At 38.9% G+C, this 7,197-nt stretch overlaps 1 non-coding gene across 1 annotated transcript; it reads right to left on the reverse strand.

Moving 5' to 3' along the window:
* Window positions 1-418: 418 nt before the first annotated feature.
* On the reverse strand, window positions 419-523 carry LOC130019496 (U6 spliceosomal RNA). The gene has a single exon (XR_008791821.1). It is a non-coding gene; the product is annotated as a U6 spliceosomal RNA (small nuclear RNA).
* Window positions 524-7,197: the final 6,674 nt, after the last annotated feature.

The raw sequence follows: 7,197 nt of genomic DNA on the forward strand, positions 1-7,197 counted from the left end.
TAGGTACACATAGCTGTTGCATTCGGAGATGGTCGTTCCGTTGACAGCGAATGGGGCGTCAGGAACGAGGCTGTTTCTCATAAACATTGTCTTCGTAAGGTTCAGCTGTAGTCCGACCTTTCCACACTCACAGTCAAAGTCGGCCAGCATTTGTGCCGCTTGGCTGATGTTTGGTGTTATTAAAACAATGTCATCAGCAAAGCGGAGATGGTGTAGTTGCCGACCATCTATCTTCACTCCCATTCCTTCCCGTTGCAGTCGTCGCATGATGTTCTCGAGGGTGGCACTGAAAAGTTTCGGTGAAATGGTATCACCCTGCCGCACCCCTCTCTTGACATCAACGATCACTTCTTTGTAGAATGGTGAGATCCTGGTAGTGAATCCGCAATACCATAAAGACAAACTTTTTTATTTTCTTTTCACTTTGAATGGAATGTGTGATAATCTGTATCACCCTTGCACAGGACTCATACTAGTCTCCTCTGTATTATTCAAATTTTAGTATATATTGAACCAACACAACACAATATTTAAAGTACTACTGAAATACAATATAATCACACAAAGAGTAGAAGCAAAGTAGAAAAAAATAGGTCACAGCAGAACAATGAGGATTTTATTACCAACTGAAAGTAAATATTCATTACAAAAATGGTGAAACTTTATTTTAATTTTTTAAATTTTTTTCCAACTAAGGCTCTGAAAAATTACTATGCCACAATTATCAGAAAAAAATCATGAAAATATAAAGTAAAACAAAATAATTGCATAGAATCCCACAGATCAATGTCAGTTTAAGAATGCAATAAAAGAATAGTTTCAAATATAACTCCAAACTTTGCTCTCCCTCTCTCATGCGTGCTCTTTCTCTCTCTATAGCTCAAGTTTCTTTATCTTAACAGCACTGATTTTTAAATGTTGTAAGCACACTTAACATATCAATCATTTAATACATTTTATACAAACTAAGCAGCAGCACATACCTGTCCCTTGCCACAGACTCTGAGTTAGCTTTCTACTATCATTCCAATGTATATTATTATTTTAGCTGTTTCATATAATCCACAAGTTGGATTGTGTACAATTTTATTTGTTCTTCTGTCATTCATTTCACTCAACATTAGTTCCATTGATGTTATTTTATATAAAGCAAACCTTCCTTCCTTCTCTCCTTCTTTCCTTCCTTCCTTCCTTCCTTCCTTCCTTCCTTCCTTCCTTCCTTCCTTCTTGATTTCCTCCCTGGTAGTATTTTATTGAAAACTTGAATCTATAGTCATATTGGCATATTGAGTTGTAGTTTCCTTATACTTTATTTGTCTGGCTTTGGTAAAGGTTTTATTTATTTTTTAATTTTTTTTATTTTTATGTTTTTGCTTTTTGGATCATACCCTGGGATGCTCAGAGGGTACTCCTGGCTCTGCACTAAGGAATTACTCCTGGCTGTACTTGTGGAGAGATATAGGATGCCAGGGATCAAACCCGGGCCAGTTGCATGCAAGGCAAATGCCCTACCAGCTGTATTATCACTCTGGCCTCCATTTTTTATTTTTTAAAAATAATGTAACAGTACTGCTATTTGTTCAGCCAGTCATTGTTTAAACTGACTAAATTGGGTATGAACTCCATAATATATATACTTGTACCACCGTGAGATAGAGTTACAAAGTTTTCATGTTTGAGATTTCGCCATATAATGATGGAACACCCATCTCTCCACCAGTATACATTTTCCACCAGTAATGTTCACACACACACACACACTTACACACACTCACACACACTCACACACACACACACACACACACACAATCCAGTCCTCACCCTGCCTCTGTGGCTGACAATTTTCCAAAATATTCTCTCTCTAATTTGGGGCAGTATATTTTGCTCAAATTTTCTCACCACCATTTAAGTCTACCTACTAGGGGCAGAGGCTAGTTAATTTATTTTCCCTTGCTTCTTTTGAATATTATGAGAATTCACATTGCAGTGATTGTAAATGTAAATTTCTAGATTTTAAATTGTTGTGTTCCAGAGACATCTCTGTATGGCACTAATCCATTTTGGGATTCGATTGGAAGTCTCTGGGCCAGGGATGTTTGTGCGCTAAGATGGTACCAGAAAGCAAATTATGGGCATGACAGCCAGTCTGCTGGGTGGGTGGGGATCCCGGGAGGGACAGCTGGGGTCCTCTGCTGACATGTTGCCTGGAGATTTAGTCTTGGAACCCACATATCAGGGGTTAGGGGCCTTGCTTGTGGAAGCTCTTGGTCACCAGGATTCCATCTGGACTAGGTGGGGATACTGAACCTACTCCATCTGTAGTACCCCAGTGAAATTGGCTCAGTATGGGGCCCGGAGAGGTCTTCAGAACTGTGGTGTCTTCTGGGACTTGCTGCCGTGTCTCTGGACCAGGGCTATTGGTACGCTAAGATCCACATTACAACATTTTCATTAGATTAGATCTTGCTGAAGCCCATCCTGAGAAGGTAGAATCAGGCTGGGGGTACGGTGGCGATTTTGGATTATGGAGCGAGTGGTTGCCAGGGGCTCCTCTTGGGCAGGCACAGGCAAACCTGCCCCACTGCACTTTACCTAGGTCTGTTCAGCCATGCATGGGTCCGAGCTTAATTGCGGCTTTTGATCTCTTTTGAGATTTATTTGTGGGTCTCTGAAGCAAAGCCGGTAGTAGAGCTTACAGAGTGGTGCTGGAGTTGGTTCTTGGGGGTGACTGCCAGTTCTTCCATGTTTATTGGGAAGTGAGGAGAGGTAGCCCACCCCAACTCTGAGAAAGCATGAAGATTTAAGTTACAAAACCCGCATACCAGAATTTTCAGCGGATTTTATCTTGGTGAGGTCCATGCTGAGACCTTGGAGTTGGGCCGGGGATATGGTGGTGATTTTGGATTGTGGAAGCAAGTGGTTGCTGGGGGATCTGCTTGTACGGGCCACCAGGCCAACCTGCCCCCCTCCTATTTAGCCCAGTTTGTTCAGCCATGCACAGTTCTGAGTTTAACTGTGGCTTTTGATCTCTTTTTTATATTAATCTATGGGTCTCTGAAATAAGGTCAATAAGGTGCTTGTATAGCTGAGTGCCTGAGGTGGTTTGTGAGTGTGTTTCCCACATAACTGGCTTTTGGCCATTTAATTTCTTGTTAAATTTGGTCCCAAGTTGTTGTGGTCTGTCCAAAGGCACAGTGGCAATTTTGGGGTATCAGAAAGCCTGAAGGCACCATAGGGATGCTGATGCATATGCCCTGCAGGGACAAGTTCACCTGTTAGCAGCACCATTCCCCCTGGTATAGGTTTATATTGCTTTCATAAAATAAGTTTGAAAATATTCCAGTTTTCCATATTTTTACATTATTTTGAGAATTGGTATTATATACTCTTTTAATAGTTGGTAGAATTCATCTGATCTTGGCTTTATTTTTTCCTGGTTGGGAGATTTTAATTTGAACATAAGTTTATTTATAATTAATTTATGTAGTCTTTGTAAGTTGTCTTTGTCTGTAAGTGTTCCCACTAGTTATCCAATCCATTGAAGATTTGTTTTGGTCTTTGTGTATGAGAAAATGAATGGCCATTTCTCTCAGTCTCTATGAAGTGGTTTTAATATTGATACAAATTGGTGAGATACTGATGCAGGTGAGGCAGAAGCGGTGGTGGTGGGACTCTCTTCATAATTCCTAGGTTCTTCAATTATTTCTAAGAATGAAAATATTGAATAATAAAGATTCTCAGACTCAGAGTTGGACATTAGAAAAGTTAATTGGAAAGTAGAAAAGGAGATCCCCAAGTGAGGAGGAACTTAGAGTAGGACTAAGTCAACAATGGCTTTTTTGTGTGTGATTTTTATAGGAAAACTGGGTCTTTGTGTTACAGAGAATGCAGGGGATCCACAGGATGGTCAGACTGATTTGTCTTTCTGGTCACCTGCCTTAGGTATTGTACAATATCTTAGTCTTGTGACTCCTTGTCTTTGAACAGAAAAATGGGGTCCTAGGGAACACCAGCAGCGTTAAAGATAGGGCCTTGGAGACAAGGTGTGGTTGATGTGAATGTTCTTGTTCCATTTCCTTTGCACTACATTAGACTCATCTAAATAATATAGTTCCATGAGTATTTTGGAAGAAAACAACAACAAAAATCATCCCCACTCCAAGAAGTACAATGAACTACCTGGGTTTTTGAGTCTTCCCTTCCAGATCTGCCCTTCTTGTGAGAGAAATCTCCAATTAGCAACTTTTCCCTAAATTCAGAGCTCTACTAAAATGCACTAAGCTGTGTATTTCCTTAAAGATAATTGTGAGTTTGAGGGTGAGGTGTTTGTGACAGCTGGTAGTGCTTAGGGAGATGTTGCTGTAAGGTAGGAGACTTGCTGGAACATGGATTGAGTCCAGGTTCTTGCACACAAAATATGCATTCTGACCTTTGGGTTATCTTCCCAGCCCATTGCCTTTGCTTTCTTCCTAATGTCCCATACAATGAGATCAATGAGTTCTCTGTATAAAGAGAGACAGACCAAGTCCTCAGGAGGTGAGATGTTGATGGATATATGACTCTCTTTTTTTTAAAAAATGTATTAGTGAAATACTATGAGGCACAGTTGTAGACTTACAAATTTTTTATGCATGGCTTTCAGTTATACAATGATAGAGTACCCATCCCTCCACCATATACCACTCTCTTAAGGAACCTTTGTTAAGTTGCAGTTTCAAAGGACAGCTCCTCACTCAGAACTGTCAGTTGTCTCAGAGCTGTTGTATTATTGATTATGGACATGCTTATATTTCGTCTTATCTAGGACACTGAAGGTTCTCGACTGGATTTTAAATTTAAAATGAAATTGATGTAGGCAGGTGGAGAAGCTCCAACTCCACCGCCCCCCCCCCACCTGCCCCTGCCTCGAAGGCAATGGCAATGAATTTCCTGGGAAATAATAATATCAATAGCCCTAAAGTTGAAAAAAGCTAACTTTTCAGGAAACAGGAACTAAAGCCTCATAAAATTTTCACCTGACCAGCAAAAGACCCAGAGAAGGCTGAAGCCCCCCTCTAAGAGAAGTCCCAGCAGGAACTAAAGGCCAGAATAGAAATTTCAAAGAAGACCAAAGAAGACCCGCAAATCTCCCCTCCCCTAAACCCCTCCTCCCACACCTCGGCAATGGAGTTTTACCTACAAAGAAGTCCCATGGGGGCAGGTTGGAAAAATCCTATAAAAGTCACTTGAGCAAAGAAAGGGCATACATATACTTCCCGAGCCATGTGCTGCTTATGGCCATGCTGCTGAGCACATGTGGCTGAGTACGTGTGGCACCATCATCTCCCCTTTTGAGATGTGAATATTAGTATCTAATGTTAGGATGCATGTGTGAGCTTCTCCGCCTTTGAGGAAGCCCACGATCTGTCTTCAGTGTGTTACTTTCCACTCTCTCCCACTTTCTCTCCCTCCTCCCCTTCAAAACCTCCTAATAGAATCTGTTTTACTTCACTGCTTTTCTGCTTCTGAAATTCTTTTTTCGAGATGAGACAAGAGCCCTAAAACTCTGGGTCCTGGATGGCAGAGGTGGATTGGTAGAAAGTGAAGGTCCCTCTCCTCCCTGCCTCACATAAGCCACCTGCGGGGCCCACCAATATTAAAATTACTTGGTGTGAAAGTTGTCAGTGTACCTGTAGGGAAATTAGTGAGATATTCTTATTTACTGTTAATATAATTCTTTAGATACCTTTGCATGTTCCTTAAGCCCTATCTATTCATTTTTCATAATAATATATATGCATATACATATATAAATATAAATACAGGCTTTAAAATCAAACATAATTAAGAGAAAGCTGAATCATATTTTAGTTAACGATCACTTGTTCTTGTTCACTTATATGACCCACTAATTAGTTGAAACTTTTTTGGAAAGAAACAGTGTGAATTACTAAATAGCATAATCATCTGAATCATATTGTTTTTAGCTGTTTTCACATCAATAGATAGCTTTTAATATTATTGGTAATAATCAAACGTATTCATATGCACTTATTTTGCATTAGCAATTGAATGGACTATTCCTGGCATGCTCAGAGACCAGCAGAGTCACTTCAGGAAGGACTGGCAGGGCCACAATGCAACCACCAAAACAAGGCTCAGCACTTTGACTAAACTCCAGCCTTCATTCTGTCTTAAAAAAATTTTTTTCCCTCTTCTACCCATAAAAGAGGGCTTAACTTCTTTATAATACTGTTTTATACTATAAAGACTTCATTGCTCTGTTTTAAAAATTTGGAAAATTTTAATTTAAACAAGTACTAAATCACAAAATGATTCCTGCTGTTTATAATGAAGGTTTTTACTACATGCATAACTAATTTTAAATTTTTAACTTGGGCCTATATTCCAAGAATGCAAAAGCAATTAACAGCTAATATATTCTAGGACATTTGTATCTTATGTGACTTTCAAAATGTATTAAATTTCTCCAAGGCTGATTAGAAGTAATTTTTAATTAAACTGTTTTTCAAGAATTAATTGAGAATTACATTTTTTTTTCTTGCAAAACCTTTTCCCCTGGCATTATCTAATTTAAAGAACCCATTTCTCTTTATGTTTATATTTATTTTTCATCAGATTTGGAAAAACTATCAGTAGTATGGGAGATTGATTTGAAAATGCATGAAAATATGCTCTCTTCTGTTGTGTTATAAAAATTACATATACTCTTTTCTAAGTAAAATTGAGGATGCTTTATATTTTGTGTAATTTGATATGCAACAATTTGATTTTTTTGCTACCTATTGTTATATATTTCATGTAACAATATTATCAGTGCACTATGATAACTTCATATATACTTTTTTTTCTTTTTGGGTCGCACCCGGCGATGCACAGGAGTTACTCCTTTTTCTGCACTCAGGAATTACCCCTGGCAGTGCTCAGGGGACCATATGGGATGCTGGGAATCGAACCTGGGTGGGCCATGTGCAAGGTAAATGCCCTACCTGCTATGCTATTGCTCCAGCCCCTTCATATATAATTTTAAAGACAAAACATGATTATTAATTTCTAAACAATGAGAAAACTTACTCAAAACTGTGCATAAAATAAAGCATTTAAAAAATAAATCTATGTGATTCACCATACTTTATGTTGTTGTTGCTGTTGTTGTTGTTGTTAAAAAAATAGTATGGAAAAGACTGGAGCAATAGT

The sequence above is a fragment of the Sorex fumeus genome, unplaced genomic scaffold, assembly GCF_029834395.1.
Source record: "Sorex fumeus unplaced genomic scaffold, SorFum_2.1 ptg000008l, whole genome shotgun sequence".
NCBI lineage: Eukaryota > Metazoa > Chordata > Mammalia > Eulipotyphla > Soricidae > Sorex > Sorex fumeus.